The sequence below is a fragment of the Carettochelys insculpta genome, chromosome 3 (assembly GCF_033958435.1).
Source record: "Carettochelys insculpta isolate YL-2023 chromosome 3, ASM3395843v1, whole genome shotgun sequence".
NCBI classification, from domain to species: Eukaryota; Metazoa; Chordata; order Testudines; family Carettochelyidae; genus Carettochelys; species Carettochelys insculpta.
The window spans coordinates 66,502,164-66,524,777 of record NC_134139.1 but is presented as its reverse complement, the minus strand read 5'-3'; the positions used below and the strand labels follow the sequence as shown (position 1 = coordinate 66,524,777).

Below are 22,614 nucleotides of genomic sequence, written 5' to 3'. Positions count from 1 at the left end.
AGCGGGATGTGTAATGCTTTGAGCACACCGATGGATTAAAGCTATTAGTATTCTACTAGAACTGCATTTGAAATTTTGAATGTTAAAATACAGCTCACATGAATAGGTGGGCCTGCTGTGAGAAATACCAGTCACCCCTCTCCTTAACCAAAGCAGCCTGATGCTATTTAGTCAGGAACACCCTTCCCTTTCTCCGATGTGGGTCTTACTCACAAAAGCTCATAACCTAATAAATTTGTTAGTCTTTTGGGTGCTGCCGGACTGTTTGTTATTATTGACAAGCTACTGGTCTCTCATCACCATTCTGCCCAACCAACGCACCTATGAACATCTTCTCTCACAAGGGATGAAGTTGTTTCTCCTTCCCCTGCTCAGACAACAGGACATAAATGGGACATGGGTTTTCTGTCCCACCATGGGTGCCAGGGAGAAGCTCTTTTTTCCCCTTCCCCGATGTGGGAGAAATGGAATGTTCACCACTGGAAACAGCCACCAAAATGCTCTTCCCTCCCACGTCCACAGAGGAGGAGAGTGGGTTCAGAATTATCCATCCCACAATTAATTATTTTATTCCCTTTTCCTTTGTCCCCTGCCACAGGATCCTAGGTGGAGGCAAGGACTTCTTTCACACCTGCAGGGTGCCACTGAGAGATTTGTCCTCCTTCTCCTCTCATTTTCTAGCCACAGATTTGTATGCCCTACTACACAGTTTGCTCCTTTTATGCAGCTAACATCCCTGTACTCATGACATCTAGTAAAATTACTCATGATTTCCTCATAGGATAGTGTGCCAGACTGCCCCCAGTGGAGCAGAAAACAAGGGTGACTACAATGAACATGTTGGGAATTCTCTACTAAAAGTGCAACTGGAAACAAGGAGTTTCAAAGACAACTGCTGGCTCTATAATGACATGAGTAGGTCAAATAGAAATTACGGGCATAGTGCAGGAACTACTAAGTACATATGGGACCTCCAAACATCAAAATCTGCTTGTTCTTTAACAGTGCAAAACAACTCTGATCTCCATAACTGCCCAAACCTATTGTCCACTCCATGGAGTTCAGGTTAATGGGACTCCACCTATTTCTCCTCATATGGGACCTGATAAAACCTGCAGATGTTCTGATTACACTTATCTGCCTATGAAGAGACCTTAAGCTTTCAGACATAGTAAGAGTTAAGAGAATACACGTGAGCTAGGATGTGATAATTACAAAGGGTTTTTATCTGTAGAGTAAAAACAATATTTTGTTTCATGGAAAGAAACCCCAAGAATGTAAAACTGTAGACAAAATTTCAAAAATTAAGAGTGTATTTTTCTTTTTTTTTAAAGATAAAATGAGAGGTTGACAGATGCAGAACAAACAATATTCTCTATCGCTGACAGTTACTCAGTACACCTGCTCATCATCAGAAAGGTTAAATTAATGCCCTGAATGACAACTAGTAAGAAATGGCATTCATATAGCACTTTACATTTTCAGAGTGCAGACACCAGTAAGTGTTTGGAAGCACCGTACAGGTTAATGCTCTATATTGTGTGGATATATAAATACCAATATAACATTTAGAATTGCACTGTGTTTACTTAGAAACCTAAAAGGAAGTAGCAACAAAAATTTGCAAATTAGATTTGTATTTCCAGAAAATTCAAATCAACAAGTGAATCTAAACTGGCCAACTTAATTCAACAGAAAGCAATGGGAGCAGGTTAACTCTGTTTGGTTGGGTCTACACTGGTCCCCAACTTCAAAGGGGACATGTTAATCAGGGCGGTGGGAGATTACTAAAGAAGTTCTGCGGTGAATATGCAGCACTTCATTAGGCTAATTCTCCACCATGGCAACTTTGAAGCGTCAAACTTCAAAGTGCCGGTATGCTTGCAGCCGTGGGCACTTTAAAGTGCCCGTGGTACTTCAAAGTGCCTTTACTCCTCAAAATTTTGGGAAGTAAAGGGACTTTGAAGTAGCACAGGCACTTCAAAGTGCCCACAGCTACGCGCAAGCTGGCACTTTGAAGTTTGATGCTTTGAAGTTGCCGCGGTGCAGAATTAGCCTAATGAAGTGCTGTGTATTCACTGCAGAACTTCGTTAGTAATCTCCTATCGCCCTGATTAACATGCTCCCTTTGAAGTTGGGGGCAAGTGTAGACAAGCCCTTTCAGTAACACTGTAATATTACAGAGATAGGATCATTACAAAAAGAATCAGAAACCATCCTGTTAGGACTACACACAATTGATGATAACAGTGATTTTGTGTGTGTAAGCCTGTTGTTATATCAGTCTCAAGGGCAGAGAGGTATAAATCTTTTGCAGAAAGCAAATACAAATGAGCTCTAAAAATTATTTTCATTAGTCCTGAACCGCAAAGTACAGCTGACATTTGTCAACTGCATAAACACTTACAGATCAAGTATTAATATTAGAACCTTTCTTCTTCATATGTACACCGTGCAATTAAATACTAAAACACTAGGGCTGGGTCTACACAGAGACATCCTGCTGCCAGCTCCTTGCTAATGTGCAGTCTCGCAATTGCAAATGGTTGCTCATTAGCGTATTCCCAAGGCTTATTAGCATAGCTGCACGAGATCTCGGTGGGATATGTTAATTAGCTGTGGGAAAATGCTAATGAGCAGCCACTTGCAATTTTGAGACTGCCCATTAGCATGAAGCTGGCGGCAGGACATCTCTGTGTAGACCCAGCCTAGTAGTATGTAAAGACTCCCCCCCCAAACAACAGCATATAAGTGTAAAAGGCTAAATAATATCTAACTTTAGCTGTGTCTACACGTGCACGCTACTTCGAAGTAGCGGCACTAACTTCGAAATAGCGCCCGTCGCGGCTACACGTGTCGGGCGCTATTTCGAAGTTAACTTCGACGTTAGGCGGCGAGACGTCGAAGTCGCTAACCTCATGAGGGGATCAGAATAGTGCCCTACTTCGACGTTCAACGTCGAAGTAGGGACCGTGTAGACGATCTGCGTCCCGCAACGTCGAAATTGCTGGGTCCTCCATGGCGGCCATCAGCTGGAGGGTTGAGAGATGCTCTCTCTCCAGCCCCTGCGGGGCTCTATGGTCACCGTGGGCAGCAGCCCTTAGCCCAGGGCTTCTGGCTGCTGCTGCGGCAGCTGGGGATCCATGCTGCAGGCACAGGGTCTGCAACCAGTTGTCGGCTCTGTGTATCTTGTGTTGTATAGTGCAACTGTGTCTGGGAGGGGCCCTTTAAGGGAGCGGCTTGCTGTTGAGTCCGCCCTGTGACCCTGTCTGCAGCTGTGCCTGGCACCCTTATTTCGATGTGTGCTACTTTGGCGTGTAGACGTACCCTCGCAGCGCCTATTTCGATGTGGTGCCGCGCAACGTCGAAGTTGAACATCGACGTTGCCAGCCCTGGAGGACGTGTAGACATTATTCATCGAAATAGCCTATTTCGATGTTGCTACATCGAAATAAGCTACTTCGATGTTGGCTTCACGTGTAGACGTAGCCTTTATGTCCACACTAGACATCTAAGTTGACTGCCAATATGCTGTTTTAGCCAATTGCACAGCTAAAATCAATTTACCCATTGTCAGCTTCCATGTCTGTCCACACAGCAGGTCGACTTTCCTTCAACTTTCCTTCTTCCTCGCCTCTTACAAGGAGTACAGGGGCACCCCTGGGAGCATCATTTCGCACTTTCATGAAGTGAAACCACAGAAGATCAACCCTGAGCAGTTCGATATTCTGCTCTAGCGTGGCACTAGCCTGAAAACATCTGTCAGCATTAAAGCAAAATATATAGTGCTGACACATGTGAACTTCACAATAGCATCACATGCAGGCTTGAAGACTCCTCAAGAGCGATGTTACAAATTAACACATTTGCAGTAACTCCACCATGTTCTAGTTATCTTAGTTGCTGATCAATATATTACCAATTCTGAGGTATTTTTAAATGTATCACTCACATTCCAGCCTTCCCTGAGAAGCCATGGTCACACAGAGCTTATCCCAGTTATATTCCTGGACTTCTCTCCCAGTATTTCACACATTAGTTTAGAATTCAAGTCAGCGGGAGGGGACAGTGCTCTGCACCTCACAGGATACAGCCCTCTTCCATCTGAAGTCAATGTAAATTTTGCTTTAGGCTCCAGCAGGAGCAGTTCTAGGAATTAAGCTTGTAGCAGCACTCCCACTGTAAATTCCCTATTTCCAGGACCTTAGACATGGACTGTAAAATTCCAGTCTAAGCTGCATATCAATAAAGTGTTTACATTCAGAAGTAATAATTGAGTGAACCTAGTTGAAGTGTAATACATAGAGGTTAAGTATTTGTCAACTAATAAAATTAAAATGAAATGTTTCTACAGCTTAGCGAAGGAGAAGCTGGTTATATGCAAGACCCACCCAAAAAGACTTCGTGGCTTTGAGGTTGTAGTGCAACTTCCAACATCTGGCCAACAGGCCTATGGATATTTTGCGAACCATGCATGATGCTGTTCAAACAAGTCACCCTAGCACAGGAGATTGCCTAGCAACTGTATGCTAGGTATCATGAGATGTCTCATATATTAAATATCAGTTGTTTCTTATCAACCAAAGTAGGGATAATGGGGAAACTATTTCCTTGCACCCAAGGCACTGTTATTATTCTGCTAATCTAGTATCTGAAAGATAGGTAATGCAATGCTTAGCATCACAACATCTAAGTGCCCTCACGGATCTGAGCTTAAGCCCCAATTCATTAAAGTACTTAAACATTCACTCACTATTAACATTAATTTATAATTCCATCGGTATTAGGGTTGTCAAGCTATTAAATGTACTGTTAAATAATAATTGAACAACATTTATTTAATTTGTGATGTTTTTCACATTTTCAAATATACTGATTTTGGCTATAATACAGAATACAAAGTGTGCAGAGCTTACTTTATATTTATTTTTATGATAAAAGTGTGCAATGTAAAAACCAAAAGAATACAAGTACTATAGAGCAATCTCTACCCTGAAAGTTTAATTTACAAATGTAGAATTATGTATAAAAATAAGTCCATTAAAAATAAAACAATATAAAACTTTCGACTCTAGAAGTCTGCTCAGTCCTATTTTTTTATTCAGACAATCACTGAGACAAACAGGATTGTTTATATTTGCAGAAGACAATGCTGCCTACATCTTGTTCACAATGTCACCTCAAATTGAGAACAGGTATTTGCATGACACAGTTGTAGCCAACATCGTAAGATATTTACATGCCAGATATACTAGAGAGTCATAGTCATGCTTCAACCACTATTCCAGAGGACAAGTGCAGAAGATGGACTTTTTTTGATAACAATACAGAGCAGTGTTCATTTTCATCATTGTAACTCAGATGCCACCAGCATATGGTTGATTTTCTTGTTTGATAGTTCAAGTTTTGTAGCTCTCTCATTGGAGTTTTGTTCTTTTAAGCCTTCTGAAAATATGCTCCACACCTCATCTCTCAGATTTTCAAAGAAACTTGGCTCTTAAACCTTGAGTTGAGTGTTGTAGATATCTCACATTGGTACCTCCTTCGTGTTTTGTCAAATCTGCAGTGAAACAGTTCTTAAAACGAACATGTGCTGAGTCATCATCTGAGACTCCTATAACATGAAATATACGGCAGAACATGGGTAAAGCAGAGTAGGGGACATACAACTCTCCCCCAAGGAGTTCAGTCACAAGTTTAATTAATGTATTTTCAATTAGCATAATCAGCATGGAATCACATCCTCTGGAATAGTGGCTGAAACATGAAGGGGTGTATGAATGTTTAGTATATCTGGCATGCAAATATCTTGCAATGCCAGTTACAGAAATCCTACATAAATGCCTATTCTCTTTTTCAGGTGACATTATAAATAAGCAGGCAGCATTATTTCAGTAAATACAAACAAGCTTGTTTGCCTTAGTGAATGACTGGAAAAGAAGTAGGACTGAGTGGACTTACAGTATCTAACATTTTACATTGTTTGGTTTGAGTGCAGTTATGTAAAAAAATCTCTATTTGTAGATTGCATGATAGAGATTGAACTACAGCACATGTATGAGGTGATATATTTGTAATAAAAAAATGTAAGGTGAGCAGTAGACAAACTACTCTGTGGAGCAACTGAAATGACATTTGAAAATGTAGAAAAAAGATCCACATTTAATAAATGTCATTACATTTAATTATTGTTTAGCAGTGCCATTAAAACTGATTAAACAAAATTAATTTTTATTTGCAATTAATGTATTTGAATTAATCACAAGTTAATTGTGATTGGCAGCCCTAATTAGTTTTCAGTAATATGCTTATCGTATGGTTAACTTTAAGAACTTGTGTAAGTCTCATAGAAGTCAACAGTATGGAAGTACATGTTTAAGTACTCTGCTGAACAGGGTATTTTTATTAATGTTCTTATAGTTAAGCACATGCTTAACTGCTTTGAAGAGCTGGAAACCTAAGTAACTTGCCCAACTGGATTGCTACAGAAAACACACTGGCTTTGAGGGCTGAACTCCAAACTACTTTGAACAACAATAATATCATAATGTTGTACATGTGTATTTCTCTGTCCTAAAAGTAGCATGATACAGTGGTTGCTATCATATCAGTCGTACTTTTATCTCTAAGTACAAAGTACAACATAAAGAAAAAAAATTGCACTGGCGCATATTGTTTTCTGTGTTCACAAAAACTAAAATACGATAGCTTTAGGCTTTACAAACACCTATGATACAGTCCCATCACTTGTTCATCTATTGCACTAAAATATAACTGTATTGAAAAATATTTTACAAATATCACAAATGAGGAAATGTCTGTCTCAAAGTGAAGGAGAGTTCACACTGTTGCCTATGTTGGTATTGGGCATTTGTGACTAGAAATCGATCACCCAAGTAACCAGTGGGTAGCATACACATATTCAATGTTCAACATATGTTTGCCAGAATTATACAGATCAGTTTCAAAGATTTACAAATTCATAAATGCAAAAGGGTTTGAACTCAGCTTGATCAAACCAAAGCCCTTGTATGTACAAAGTATTTGCAGCTTCTCCCCTGTCTCCCCCAGAAGTTGATAGGCTTAACTCTGATACTTCACAGACTAATATTTAACTTCAAATAAATAACAGGTCTAAGACCACTGGTGTCTTTAACAGAGACAGGACAGTCACTTACAATGAAGCACTCTTACTTCAGAGAATCGCTGCATAATATCCTCAGCAATTAATACCAACCACAGTTGGTAGGTGTTCTTTTGGTCTTTAAATGAAGCTGCCAGAAACAGTCTGTAAGCAAATGAGTACTTCAAACATCCTGTTTCCTATACTTTCCAGTATACCATCATTCTGTCTCAATATTGATGACATTTTAGTCATTATTATGTGAAAGAGGAAAATGGCTGCGTCCTGGAGCGTGAAGACAACCTTCTTGGAAAATGTCATAATGCCATGGAAACCACAATAATGACCTTGACTATTTCTCAGAGCCTGTATTTAATGTTTCAATAGCTGTAGCGCCGCTGGCTCCTATGGACTATCATTATAACATACTGCCTGGCTTAGCAGTCAATGGAGATAGGGCAGAGTAATGCAAAGCAGCAGGGAGGATGTAGCTTGCATTTAAACTTGAGTGTTTGAATTGAGACACTTCAATCCATATTTAAGCAGCTAAGCATGTGGCCTACTTTTCAGAGGTGCTGAGTACCCACTGCTACAAGACGACTTTCATAAGATGTCCCTCATAAAACAAACCAAATTCAGCCCAAAAAATACACAGCAGTACATCCAGTGAAGTCACTGGAGGTGCTCTTCCAGGGAAGAATGTGGCCCACAGGCTGTTTCCATTCTAAAGCTCGAATAACAGTTTGTACTTGGTACTGTGTAAACCCTACTGGATTCTAGGGGCATCCTTATTTGCAGTTTGGTTTTAGGAGCTAGGAGAAAACCACCCCTTGAAGATTTAGGGATTAGTCCTCCTATTACTGTCCCTTTATGTCCTTCCATAATAAAGATAGCAGAGCAACCTTAGCAGAGTTCCCATAATCCAAGGATAGCTCAGATCTGGTATACAGAACCCAATGCCTCTGACTCTACAGTCTTAGACACAGGACAGGCTGAAAGTATTAGGGTTAATAGTTGGAGCACAGACAATTCTGGGCTGCAGAATCCTATCAGTGCTGGTAAAATGTATACCATGGGTCACACTGGGCCACAGAAAAGCCTAGAATTTGGCAAGGAAATAGTGACTTAAGACTACCTTCACACCTCCCTCTACAGACTCTAGGCTACACCAACTATGCTATGCCTCCTTGGAAAACCCAGCCTTTGCCCTTGATAAGCTTTCACGTGTCTCAAACCCATGTCTGTGGGGGTTTTGGGACTCCTCACTTTTCAATCCTCCAGCTGGCACCTCACAGACAGCAGCTAGGGATGTGGTCCATGAAGCTCAACTTGCACAAAAGCCCCACCCCTTTCCTCTGAGTGAGAGAGCTCCAAAGCAGCTGCACTGGGCCATATCCCATACTTAAGCCAAAGAGGGAAAAGAACGGATACTAACCTTTTGTGCAACTGTGCACTATACCATGTAAGTGAATGAAGCCATGTGGCCTAAAAGTCTGAGACAAAACCGAACTGTCATGACAGGGTTCATCTTGACCATAAACATCATTGCTGACACAGTCAAGAATCAAGGCTCTGGGCCAGGTTGAGTCTAGCACAACCCCGAGAAATTCTATTCTCTGGATGGCAATGACAATTGACTTGCTTATTTATCAACAGGCCCAGAGCTTGGTAGTTGGCTTGAACCAGATTGATATTTTTCACTTGAGCCTCTGAGAGGTTCTTCATCAACCAGTGGGCAAGGTCTGGCTAGACTTGAACATCTCACGTTCGGGGAAGGCTGCTACCATTGCCATGTATTTTATGAAAACCTGGGAGACCAAAGGGAAAGATGATGAACAGGTAATGGGTCTGGTTTAAGATGAATCCAAAGAAGATGGAAATGTCGAAAGAGGCATCATTCAGGTTAAGGGCAGAGGGCCAGTCTCCTGGATTCAGGGAGGAAATGATGGATGCCAGAGAAACCACAAAGAGCCCAACTTTTTCGAAATAACTGTTGAGGAGAAGCAAGGTCAGGATTAGTCAAAGACCACCTGTAGCCTTTGAGTTTGGAACATTAGGAGTAAAACTCTTTCATTTCAAGTTTTGTGGCACCTCCTCCACAGCCCCTACTGATAGGAGGTCTTACACCTCTTGGGATATACTGAGGAAAAGGGTCCATGAACAGGGATGGGGATTGGAGGTCAGAGAGAAGGGTTATAAAAAATGGAAGGTGTAACCTTCCTTCACCATACTCAGAACTCAATGGTCTGAGATGATGAGGGACCACACTGGGCTGAAGTAGAAGAGCTGGTGGGAAAACAAAAGGGAGGCAGGATCCAATGCAGAACTGCTATAACATACTCAAGTGTACCTTCAAAATACAATATGTTGGAGGCCACCTGGCTCTCTGTGTGAACATGATAGTGAGGTCAAGGAGCCTGCCTGCTCTTCTAATCTGTACTCCATTTCTTGAATAGGTCCTGGTGAAGTAGCGAAAACAGGAGGGAGGCTGGTTGTTGAGACCTGAAATGCTTTCACAGAAATGCTGGAGAATAGAGTCCCAGGAATCTGAGGATAGAACCAGACTCTTTTAGACTATGGAGTTTTGAGCTGGCCTGTCTTGAAAACAGGGAGGTACCTTGGTGGACTGATGGATCTCAGGTGGCAGAAGCATTGCTTTATGGTCGCTGTGGAAGCTATTGTTTTGGCTGCTGCATCAATGGCTGCTTGGAGAGAGGCTCTGACTATACCCTGATGGAGAACAGGAACACCAGAAACCTCTTGTCTGGACTCTTAAGGCAGTGAATCACTAAACTTCCCCATGGAATCCAAAATGTTGTCATTGTACCTCCCAAGCAAGGCTTGTTGGTTGGAAATAGGAAGCTGTAACCTATCCATTTAAAAAATCTTCCTACTGAACTCATCTGTTTTCATTATGTTCTTTTCCTTGGCGATTGTGCCCAACTGACCTTCCCTGCTGCTCTCATTCACTCTTGTAAGCATAAAGGACTCAGGAAGCTGGTAAGAGTATGATTATTCATATCTGTGGCAGGCATACAGTACTTCTCAGCTATTTTTGAAGTAAGAGGGCGAGAAGATGGGGTCTTCTATAGGGATCTGACCAGACCCATAATGGCTTTGTTGAAGGGCAAAGTCATGTGGCCCATTGACAAGGCTGCTGCCACCAAAATGTGAATATGCCTATGCAAGAACTTTACCTCCAGCCCCAGGTTAGAATCAACCCTTTTTAAAAGCTCCTGCCATCCTGTGGCACACAGCTGCTCAGTCGCAAGGCAGATATGGAGGAGGAAGAAGCCTTTAGCAGCAGAAGGCCTTCCTCTACTTCTTCAGCCAAGACTACATCCACCATATCTAAGTGCTATGTGTCGGTTCAGGATTCAGTACCAGAGTCCAGGTGTGGTGCTGGACGGGGTGATGGAACATAGGATGGGTAGTGGCGGCAGCTCTTTGGCTGAGTGCAGGGTTCTACCTCCCACTCAGAAAAAGAAGACACCTCTTGAGGAAATCATAGGGGAATGGTACCCCCTCTTCTATCAGTCAGTGCTAGGGAACCAGAGGTCAAGGCTGGATCAGGGGAGTTATCACCAACTGTAGCAGGAACTGTTTGCCTCTGACTGGTATTGAAGGACAGGGTATGAGCTCGAGGCTCCATGCTGCATTCTAATTGATGCAATCACTAGAGAGACACTGGTTATCCCATCAGCAGAGCCCTGGCAAATGTGTAGATATCCACTTTATGTCCATGAGTGGATGCAGATCTCCCTGACACAATTCTTGCAGATCTGGATTCAAATTTAGTATCTAGAACCTTGCAAATTGGCAGCTATCTGTATCTGCAGATGTGGATATCCATGGATCATTTTTGCAGATGCAGATACCAATTTTATATCTGCATATGGCTCTATCCATCAGGGTCAGCAGTACTGGGAATATCACTGAGTCCCTAGCTGTTACAAAGACCTCCAGGGGGAAAGTGCTGCAATCCTGCTGGTACCACTATGACTCCCCAGCATTGGCGGATAGTCTCACACCATACTCATACACACACACACACTGGCACCTGTGAGCAGGGTGGAATTGATGGTGCTCTGAGCAAATGGGAAATGGAGGAGTGTCATGTCATGGATCGCACTCCCCTTAACTGTTGTTTCTTAGTACCAGGGAGTGTCTCCTCTCAAACTTCTTATGTTTCTTTCTCAGTCCTGAAAATGGGGATGAGTGCCATAAAATGCGCGGTACCTGCCAAAGTGCTGGTGTACAAACCAAGTACAACTTTATGAATCACCAAATCTATCACCTAAGGCTCAGCTTGGGAGTGCGTCAATTTTGATCTGAAATATCTTTTTGGGACCAGGAGGTAAGCACTTTCGGTGATGATCGTTAGAGGATCATGTTTAGAGTTTTTTATTCAGATTCAATCAATGAAATTTATATCTCGCATATGAAATGATTACCAATATTCATAATCAAGACTACCACCTTCTAGTCAAAACCATAAGGTAAAATGCAGAGGTACATTAAAGCGACATACTAGCTGCGTCTACACGTGCCGGCTACTTCGAAGTAGCCATGCCAATTTCGAAATAGTGCCCGCCACGTCTACACGGGGTGAGCGCTATTTCGAAGTTGACATCGACGTAAGGCAGCGAGATGTCGAAGTCGCTATCCCCATCAGGGGATGGGAATAGCGCCCTACTTCGACGCTGAATGTCGAAGTAGGGCATGTGTAGCCGATCCACATCCCGCAACATCGAAAGAGCGGGGTCAGCCATGGCGGCCATCAGCTGAGGGGTTGAGAGACGCTCTCTCCAGCCCATAAGCTCTATGGTCGCCGCATGCAGCGGCCCTTAAAGCTCCCCGCCCCCTGCCTTCCTGTGCAGGAAGCTGAGAGCACGTGCAGGCAGTAGCAGTAACACGCGGCTAGCCTGCATGCCTCCCTGCAGTCCCAAGATACCCCCTGCTGCGATGGCCACCCACCAGCTCCCCAAGCGCCCCCAGGGCACCCCCCCGCAAGGGGAGCCAGGGCTCCCAGCCCGGCAGCCAGCCTGGCAAAAGGCAGCGGGGCCCCTCCTGGACAGAGGCCGAGATCCGGGACCTGCTGGGGCTCTGGAGCGAGGAGCAGGTGCTCCAGGTAATGGGGAGCAAGAGGTGGAACGCGGATGCGTTCGCTCGGTTGGCTGAGGGTCTGGCCGCCCGGGGTCACCCTACCCGCACTCCTGACCATGTCAGGAGTAAGGATAAAGAGCTGCAGCAGGGTTACGCCCGGGCCCGGGCTGCGGCCAGCCGATCTGGGGCCGCTCCAGCCACTTGCCCCTTTTACAGGGAGCTCAGGAAAATCATGGGCCCCCAGTACACCTCCTCCCCGCTGGCCACTCTTGACACCTCGGCCGACGAGCCCCAGCAGGCCCTGGAGGTGCAGTCCACCCCGGAGGCAAGCCCCACACCCCAGGGGCCCCCACAGGAGCCCACCCCTGGGACACCGGAGGAGGGGAATCCTCCTCCAGCGACAGGGGGCTGCGGATCATCCTGCCGTCCCGGAACTCCAGCAGGGCATCCGCCCAGAGGGTGGCCCCCGACCGTGGGAGCGGACCATCAGGTATGTACCCACCCTGGTGCACACCCCTGGGGTTGAGGGGCAGGTGTAACACACATGACCAGGGCCCTCCACATGCCCAGATGACCATGACCCCAAGGACAGCAGTGGCATGTCCCTCAGAAGAGTGCATCAGCCCCTGCCCCCCCAGCACGACAGTGCCATGCCTCATCCCTGGGGATGGGGGGAGTGGAACCTAGGGTCCCCCAGGGTGTGGGGGGGACACCCATCAGCAGCAGCAGCATCTCCCGGGGACGGGGATGGGGAACCAGCAGCAGAGGGGTGAGGGGACAAGGGCCACAGCTCGGGGGCCACGGCTCAGGGGCCACACTAACAGCTGTCTCCACTCTTCTTCCCCCCGGTGTTCCGCAGCTGCACCATCGGATGGCCCGGAGAGTGCCGGCAAGCTGTCAGTGGTCCCGGAGAGCCCACCGGGGCCATCGCTGAAGGCCAGCCCCTCGGCGGAGCACCAACCAGCCCCAGGGCGGGGCCGACGGCAGAGCCACCACCATCCGAGGATGGCAACGGACCCCCAGCTGCTCGCGACCCTCCGACGGCAGCTGGAGGTGTCGGAGCGGTGCCTGTGGGTGGACGAGCGGTGGCTGGAATTGCAGGAGCAGGCACTGGCCTGGCGCCAGGAGGCATGGGGGGCCTTTATGCGCACTTTTGAGCGCATAGCGGACTACCTGGCCCCCCATGCCGCACCACCCGCCACTCTGCCCACCCTGCCCGCCGCTCCACCCGCTGCTCCGACTGCCGTCCCACGGCTGTCCGCCACCCCGGGGCCTTCCGCCGAGGGGGACCTGGGGCCTGCTGACACCCGCCGGCCATACCTGCCGGTTCGCCCGGACCCCAGCCAGCCTCGGCCAGGGCTGAGGCCGAGGCGAGGGTCGTGCCCGACAACCCCGGGCGCTGGACAGTAGGGGGTGCGGGGCCCAGGACGTGGCCCCCCCTTCCTCCTTTGTACATATTCCCCATCATATAATATTTGTGTATATAGTTTATGTTAGACCCCTGTTCTTTTATGGTACCTGCCCCCCCATGTAAATAGTTCCACCCTTTTGTTCTTACACTGTGTGTGTGTGTGTGTATATGTGTGTGTGTGTGTGTATATATATATATATATATATATATATATATATATATATATTGTTAGTATTTTAATATAAGAGAATGCACTGTTCTGTTTTGGTTGCAAAAACAACAGGTCTATTTTTATTCGCAAGAAAAGGGGGGGGATGTTCTCTTGGGTGCTCTGTGGTGTGGGCATGGGGGCAGGCACTGTTGTGGAGGATGGGGGGGTGCAGTGGGGGGCCTGCCAGTGTTCACCCCGCGGCCTGGTCAAAAAGGGCCTGCAGGGCCTCCCGGACCCGGATCCCCTCGGGGTCCACCTGGCGACTGGGGGCAGCGGGTGGCTGCATGTCAGCCCTGCCAGCCTTCACAGCCCAGCTCTGAAAGAATGCCTCCGCCTTGCTCTCGACCAGGTTGTGGAGTGCGCTGCACGCACCCACAATCTGGGGGATGTTGGTGGGGCCTGCATACAGGTGGGTGAGGAGACACCTCCAGCGCTTTTTGAGGCAGCCAAAAGTGCGCTCAACCACCTGGCGCGCATGGTTCAGGCGCGTGTTGAAGCGCTCCTGGCTGGCTGACAGATGGCCTGTGTAAGGGTGCATGAGCCAGGACCAGAGGGGGTATGCCGCGTCTGTGACGATGCAGAGGGGCATGGTGGTGTCCCCCACAGGGATCTCCTGCTGGGGGATATAGGTCCCCGCCTCCAGCCGGCGGCACAGGCCCGAATTCCTGAACACCCAGGTGTCGTGGGTGCTGCCAGGCCAGCCAACATAAATGTCCAGGAAGCGGCCCCGGCTGTCCACCAAGGCCTGGAGGACCACCGAATGGTAGCTCTTCCTGTTCAGGAAGCGTCCTCCGCTGTGCTCCGGAGCTTGGATGGGGATATGGGTCCCATCCAGAGCCCCAAAGCAATTTGGGAAGCCCAGGCTGGCAAACCCCGAGATGGCGGCATCCGGGTCCCCAAGCCGCACGAGCCTGTGGAGGAGCAGGGCGTTGATGGCGCAGACAACCTGCAGGGGAAGGACATGGGAGAGCACCAGTGAGGGGTGTGCAGGGTGTGTCTGTCCCTCCCCCTCAGGGCTCCACTCCACCCCCAGGGCTGCCTCCCTCTCCCTGTGGGTCCTCTTACCTCCATTAGGACAGCCACGACGGTGGCCTTGCCCACGCCAAACTGCTGCCCCATGGATCGGTAGCTGTCTGGAGTGGCTAGCTTCCAGACAGCGATGCCGACCCGTTTCTCGATACTGAGGGCACGCCGCATGAAGGTGTCCTGGTGCCTCAGTGAGGGGGTGAGCCACTGGCAGAGCTCCAGGAATGTCTGCCAGCTCATGTGAAAGTTCTGGAGCCAGCGCTCATTATCCCACTCGCCGAGCACCAGCCGCTCCCACCAGTCGGTGCTCGTGGGGTAGCTCCACAGCCGGCGGCGTGTGCGGCGGCGGGGGGTGAGGGGGTGGAGGACAGCAGGGTCTGGGGCTGCTTCCTCCTCCCCTGGGGGCAGCTCCTCTTCTGTGACTAAAAGGTGATCAGCTGCCTCCTGCATAGCATTAAGCAGGGCAAGCACTGCTCCTGCAGGGGCGGCTGGGTGGACCTCTGGCTGCTGCTGCTGGGGGTCCATACTGCTTCGCCGAGGTGTGCGTGCCTGTGGCTCTGCCGACCGCGTGCTCTGCAGGCTGAGTGTGTCTGGGAGGGGCCCTTTAAGGGAGTGGCTAGCTGTTGCCCTGGAAGTGCTAGTCCGCCCTGTGACCCTGTCTGCAGCTGTTCCTGGCACCCTTATTTCGATGTGTGCCGCTTTGGCGTGTAGATGCTCCCCTGCAGCGCCTACTTCGATGTGGTGCTGCCCAACGTCAACATTGAACGTCAATGGCACCAGCCCTGGAGGATGTGTAGACGCCATTCATCGAAATACCTTATTTCGATGTTGTTACATGGAAATAAGCTATTTCGATGTAGCATACATGTGTAGATGTAGCTCCTGTGAGCTAGAATGCAACAGTTGTACTGTATGGTTTGCAATGACTGTGCTACACTTACCAAAAACTTCAAAATGGCATGCTAATGGCCAGATCGAAGAATACTAATGATACGCTGAAATGCATATTCGGTGCCTTATTAGCATGCCGCTAGCCGCAGCACTTCGAAATTGCCTTATTCGCTCCCACGTGGCTCGTCTATACAGGGGTTCTTTTTCGAAAGCACCCCACCAACATCAAAATCTCCTTATTCCTATGGGCTCATGGGAATAAGGGGATTACGACATTGGTGGGGTCCTTTCGAAAAGCACCCCCATATAGATGAGCCACGCAGAAGTGAAACATGGCAATTTCGAAGTGCTGCGGCCTGCAGCATGCTAATGAGGTGCCGAATATGCATTTCAGCTCCTCATTAGTATTCTTCGATCTAGCCATTAGCATGCCATTTCAAAGTTTTTGGTAAGTGCAGACTTAGCAAATATGTTTTTAATTTCTTTAACATTAGCCAGGTATTTTATGCCAAACATGATTAAGAAATTCCGTTAAAGCAAGAAATGAAGAAAAGACATTCACAGCAATTGCAACCAAATACTTTGTTGTGTTATCATTTAATTTGTGTTTCCAATTAATGTCTTAAATTGAGCAATGCACAAACAATGTATTTCTCTGTATTCTGAAGACCTTTACGTAAGGCCTGTGCTTCAATAGGATCAATGTTGATCCCAGATATACAATTCTAGTCATGCCATTAGTGTAGCTAGAACCAACATATCAGGATCAACTTTGTATCCTGTTGTAGATCAGGGCTCTTTGGGGTTGTGCTGACATCCCTTACTCCAAGCAGGGTTGATGGGCGAGCCCAGAGAGATTGATTTTACCGCATCAAGTATTGCCATGCTGTGGTTGTAGCTCTGGGGTCACTTCTACACAGATCTGAAAGAAGTCTGACTACTCCAACCTGAAATTTATCTAACCACCTGGCCATCTTATAAAGAGGGCCTGGCTGGGATATGTTGTCACATCATTTTCTTGAGCCAGGAGATGCAGAAAGGAATAGACAAGAATAGGAGAATGGCTTGATAGTCTCAAAAGATCAGAAAAAGAGAAGTTACTCACCTGTAGTAATGATAGCTCTTCAAGATGTGTCCCCGTGGGTGCTCTACAACAGGTGTCGGGCTCGCCCGGTGCCACAGATCGGAATTCTTCTAGCAGTTTCTATTGGATCGCGCATGCGCCGACGCGCACCGCTCCCTTGCGTGCCCCCGGCCATGTGCGCAATCCGGTCCCCGCCAGTTCCTTGATCAACCGCCTCGGATGCTCCTGAAAAACACCAGACAGAGATCCGAAGTGGGGAGGATGGGCGGGTGGTGGAGCACCCACGGGCACACATCTCGAAGAACCATCGTTACTACAGGTGAGTAACTTCTCTTTCTTCTTCGAGTGGTTCCCGTGGGTGCTCCACAATAGGTGACTACCCAGCAGTAACCCAAGTAAGGAGGTGGGTAATCGATTCATGTGCAGCTTGCCCCCGAGAGGACTGCTGTTGACAGATGGGTATCCTCCTCGAATACCCGATGCAGGGCATAATGTTTGGCGAAAGTGTCATAGGATGACCAGGTCGCCACTCTACAGATGTCTTTTAACGCAATGCCCTTGAAGAAGGCTGTTGATGCCGCCACCGCCCTGGTGGAGTGAGCCCTGGGCGGGCCAGCAAAGGGGTCTTCCGAAGCTCGTAGCACATTTTTATACAGGACACAATGTGCTTTGAAATACTCTGGGAAGAGAGGCCTTCCCCTTTTGACCTGGGAGCGAGAGACACCAGAAGCCTGTCCGTTTTCCGGAAGGACTTAGTTCTGTCTATGTAAAAGGCCAACACCCTTCTCACGTCTAGGAGATGTAGGCGCGCCTCCTTGCTGGAGCTGTGAGGCTTCGGGTAAAAAGAGGGTAAAACTATTTGTTCGTTAACATGGAACTCCGAGGAAACTTTTGGAACGAAGGCTGGCTGTAACCGTAAGGTTACCTCCTCCTTTGAGAATACTGTACAGGGTGGTGTTGCCATCACTGCCGCGAGCTTGCTCACCCTGCGGGCTGACGTAATCGCAAGGAGGAAGGTTGTTTTCATCATAAGGAGTTGGAGGGGTACCATGGCTAATGGTTCAAAGGGTGGTCCCGATAGCGTGCTGAGCACCAAGTGCAAACTCCACGAAGGCAGAAGTGGTTTTCGAGGGGCGTACAGGTTTACCAGCCCCTTCAAGAACCTTGTGACGATAGGGTGGGCGAATACAGTGGGCCCTTCCTCTGTATGCCGAAAAGCTGATATAGCAGCGAGGTCGACCTTTAGCGAGGATAGAGAAAGCCCGTCTCGTTTGAGGTCCAATAGGTATTCTAGTATTACGGTTATAGGAACGTCAAGGGGAGCTAACTGTTTGGCGGAAGACTAGGCTGTAAATCGAGTCCATTTATGTTCATAAGTCCTCCTGGTGGAGGTCCTTCGGCTACACTCCAAGACTTGTTGTACTCCCTCCGTACACGTGCTCTCTAAGGCACTGAGCCATGGATTAACCATGCTTGTAGGTGCAGTCCCTGAGGGTGCGGGTGCACTATGGGCCCCTGAGCCTGCGTGAGTAAGTCTGGAGCCACCAGCAGGGGGAGTGGTGGACGATCCGACATGCGTAGAAGCAAGCGAAACCATTGTTGCCGGTCCCAAGTTGGAACTGTGAGTATCATGCGAGCTCTCTCCCTTCTGGCTTTCTGCAAAACCTTGTGGATAAGCGTTGTGGGAGGAAACGCGTAGAGTAGAGGGCCCTTCCATGAAATCATGAATGCGTCCCCCCAGGGACCCCCGCCCTATTCCTGCTCTGGAGCAGTACTGGGGACACTTCTTGTTGTACTGGGTGGCAAACAAGTCGACTTCGGGAAACCCCCATGTACGAAATATGCGCCGTAGCAGGTCGGAGCGGATCTGCCATTCGTGTGTGAGTGCAAAGCGCCTGCTCAGCTGATCTGCCTTCACATTGTGGGTGCCCGGCAAGTACGAGGCTTTCAACGTTATCTTGTTGGCAATGCACCAGTTCCACAATTGGACTGCTTCCGCACATAACGCACAGGATCATGCCCCTCCTTGTCGACTGATGTAGAACATAGTGGAGGTATTGTCGGTGTTGATCCCGACTACTTTGCCATGCAGGTATTCTCGAAAATGTCTGCACGTGTTGAACACTGCTCTGAGCTCCAGTATGTTTATGTGCAGTGTCTGTTCCACAGGGGACCATATCCCTTGCGTCACCTTGCTGCCAATGTGCGCTCCCCATCCGATGTGGGAGGCGTCGGTAGTGAGAAAAATAGAAATTTGTGGTTGGTGGAAAGGCACCCCCACTAGCAGATTCTCGGGATTTTCCCATCATGCTAGGGATCTGCGCACCTCCGTCGTGGGCGACACTACCCTGTGGACAGTGTGGGATGCCGGTTTGTAAACACTTGCCAGCCAATGCTGCAGGCTTCGCATGTGTAACCTGGCATTCTGTACCACAAACGTCGCTGCCGCCATGTGCCCCAACAGTTGCAGACATGTTAGGACCGGCACCGTGGGGCTGTACGTCATGACTTGCACCAGGGAGTTGATGGCGCGGAAGCGGCCGTCGGGCAAGTATACTCTTGCTGTGATAGAGTTTGTGTGTGCCCCTATGAACTCTATATCTTGTGTGGGTTCGGTCTTTGACTTTGCGAGGTTGATAACTAGGCCCAGCGAAGTAAACGTGTTCGCGGTGACACGTATAATGCATAGGACCTCTGCCTTTGAGGCCCCTTTCAGTAGACAGTCATCCAGATATGGGAAAATAAACACCCCCTGTCTCTGCAGGTAGGCTGATACCACTGACAGGGTTTTGGTAAAGACTCTGGGTGCCGAGGATAGGCCGAACGGAAGAACCCTGTACTGGAAATGTTCCCCGCCGACCGTGAAGCGGAGGAAGCGCCTGTGTGCCAGGTGGATTGTTATATGAAAGTAAGCATCTTGTAAGTCAAGGGCTACAAACCACTCTCCATTGTCCAGTGCCGTAAGTATGGAGGCAACTGTAATCATCCGAAAGCGTTGCTTGCACAAGTAATGGTTGAGGCCTCGTAGATCCCAAATCGGCCTCCAGCCTCCTGTTTTCTTCTCTGTTAGGAAGTAGCGTGAATAAAAACCTTTCCCTTGGAATTGTTCTGGCACTCTTTCCACCGCCCCATGAGCATGAGGTGATCTACCTCCTTCTTCAGCCTCGCCTCGTGGGCAGCGTCCCTGAGATGAGGCCTGGAGGGAGGCTTCGTCGGTGGAAGTGACTGGAAAGGGATAGTGTAACCCGTGGCTATAATTTCTAGCACCCATTTGTCTGTGGTAATCTTTTGCCACTGGGAGTGGAACGGTTTGAGGCGATGATGGAACATGAGATGAGAATGGCATTGAGCGATGGTATTGATAGTGCAGCCCCCGACATACCCGTCAAACTTGCTGTCTCTGGGCTTGTTCTCGGGGTGTACGGCTTTGTTGAGAACGTCACCTGGGAGCCCTGTACTGCTGCTGCTGTTGATGGCGCCCTTGGTCGTAGCCTCGCTGATATTGAGAGCGCTGTGGTTGGTAAGCATAGTGTCTTTGCTGAGGATAAAATTTCTTTTTCTTGTATGGGGGATTATAAATACCCAAGGTCCTAAGTGTGGCCCTCAAGTCTTTGCTGGAGTGGAGGACTGAGTCGGTTGAGTCCGCAAACAGCTTTTGCTTATCAAAGGGAAGATCCACGATCTTCGCCTGTAGGTCTCTGGGGATACCAGATGTCTGGAGCCAGGATTCCCTACTCATTACCACTGCTGCGGCTGTTGAATGTGCCGCTGTGTCCGCCACGTCCAGGGCAATCTGGACTCCCATCCGTGACGCCGCATAGCCCTCTTGGACAATCGCCTTTAACACTGGCTTCTTGTCCTCAGGGAGTGAATCCATGAGGGGAGTGAGTCTAGAGTAATTGTCAAAGTTATGGTTTGATAGATGTGCCGCGTAATTTGCCATTCTCAATAATAGGGTAGAGGAAGAATAGACCTTCCTGCCAAACAGCTCTAGCTTCTTAGCATCTTTACCCGACCCCCCCGATTTGTACTGAGACGTCTTCGACCTCTGCTGGGACGATTCGACCACCAAAGAACTGGGCTGCGGGTGACTAAAGAGGAACTCCATGCCCTTGGCTGGGATGAAGTACTTCTTATCCGCTCTCTTGTTCGTAGGCGGAATAGAGGCCAGAGTCTGCCATATGTTAGTGGCTGACTCCATAATGGCTTCGTCCAGTGGGATAGCGATTTTAGATGAAGCCGGGGGTCTCAAATTTTTCAGGAGTTTATGGTGCTTCTCCTGCACCTCTGCTATTTGAGTGTCATGCGTGAAAGCTACTCTTTTGAACAGCTCGTGGAATTGTTTAAGGTCATCCAGAGGGGAGACATCCCCGGGGGCAATGGCCTCATCTGGGGAGGATGAGGAGGTACCGCTGGGGTAAACCTCCCCCAAATCCTCTGGCTCCCGAGTTCGGTGATATAGTTGCTCCCTGGAGGACTGTGAAGGGAAGTCTTGGCATTCTGGACCTAATTCCCCCTGGGACAACTGTGCTCCCATCCCAGAGCAAGAGTGTACACGGGAGTACTGACGAGTAGTAGGAGAGGACCTGCCCCTGGATCTAGACCTGCGGCGTCTGTGTTCAGCATGATGAGGACGACCATAGCAGTATGGGCAAGGGCCCGGTGATGGAGACCTGGACCACGATCGGGGAGTGTACCCATGATGTCTGGGAGAGCGGGACCTCCGCGACAACATAGATAGTGGTGAAGCCGCTTTGTGATAGTAGTCAAGGGGATCCGTGCCCAAAAATGGTGAAGGTGGTCCGAGCCACGGTGAAATTGGTTGGAGGAACAGAGAGGGAGGCCCGAGATAAGCCGGTGAAGTTACAGCCCAGCAGTGCGGCATGTGCATCTTGGGGGGCGGCTGGGTGATAAGGGCAGCGCGGCCCTGCCTGGAGATGGACTAAGGTGCCGAGTTTTTGCTTTTGCCTTGCCCCTCCCCTGTTGGCGCCACGCTCGGCACAGTCAGCGGCGGTGCCGCGCGGGTAGCTTCCTCCGGTGCCGATAGGTTCCGTGCCAGGTGCCCCTGTACCATCAGCGACACGGAAGCCGGTGCCACATGTGTCGGTGCCGCCGATTCCGGCGCTCGCAGCGCTGGCGCTCACGGCGCCTTCCGTGCCGCCTGTTGTGTAATCAGAGGCTCGGCCTCTGCCACGTGTGCTGCTGTGCTGCTGCTTTCATGAGCTCGCGGCTGGGGGCTCTGTGTTCCACTCGTCCTGCCCACTGGGCCCGCTGTCAAGGATCGAGTCAGGGAGAGATTCCTCCTCTTCTGCACAGAGGGGGTCAAAGAGGCTGCCTTCCTTTTATGAGACCCAGAGGGCCCTTCTGCATGAGGCTTCTCCGGCGGTTCAGGCTGGAGAGCCTTATCAAACAAGATCATTTTGAGCCTCATCTCTCTGTCTTTCCTGGCCCTGGCTGTAAGCTTAGCACAGTGGGAACACTTCTGGGTAACGTGTGACTCTCCCAGGCAGCGAATGCGTTCACTATGCCCATCAGAGGCCGGCATAGCCTCGCGGCATGACTCACACTTCTTAAACCCCTAAGAAGCCATCGTGGTGAGTCTTTACTGTTAATAGGGTACTTAGCCACTAATCAGTGCTTTCTAACCCAAAATAACATTCACGGCCTTCAGAGCAGCGGACGGCTTAACAGCCTTCTTGCCCGCCCCTCTCTCCTTCGTTCCTCTTCTCTCTGCTGTCTAATATTCTCTTTCCTTCTCTTTT

General features: G+C 48.7%; 1 protein-coding gene and 1 long non-coding RNA gene across 3 annotated transcripts in view; one reads left to right on the top strand and one right to left on the bottom strand.

Annotated features, from left to right (window-relative positions):
- The window catches only part of LOC142011126 (uncharacterized), a 36,013-nt gene extending 26,184 nt beyond the window's left edge, over nucleotides 1-9,829 (top strand). The window contains exon 3 of the long non-coding RNA XR_012644972.1: nucleotides 9,580-9,829. This is a non-coding gene — a long non-coding RNA (uncharacterized LOC142011126). The remainder of the gene's footprint in view (nucleotides 1-9,579) is intronic.
- Nucleotides 1-22,614, bottom strand: part of LOC142011124 (histone-lysine N-methyltransferase SMYD3-like) — a 359,175-nt gene that overhangs the window by 81,425 nt on the left and 255,136 nt on the right. The window lies entirely within an intron of this gene.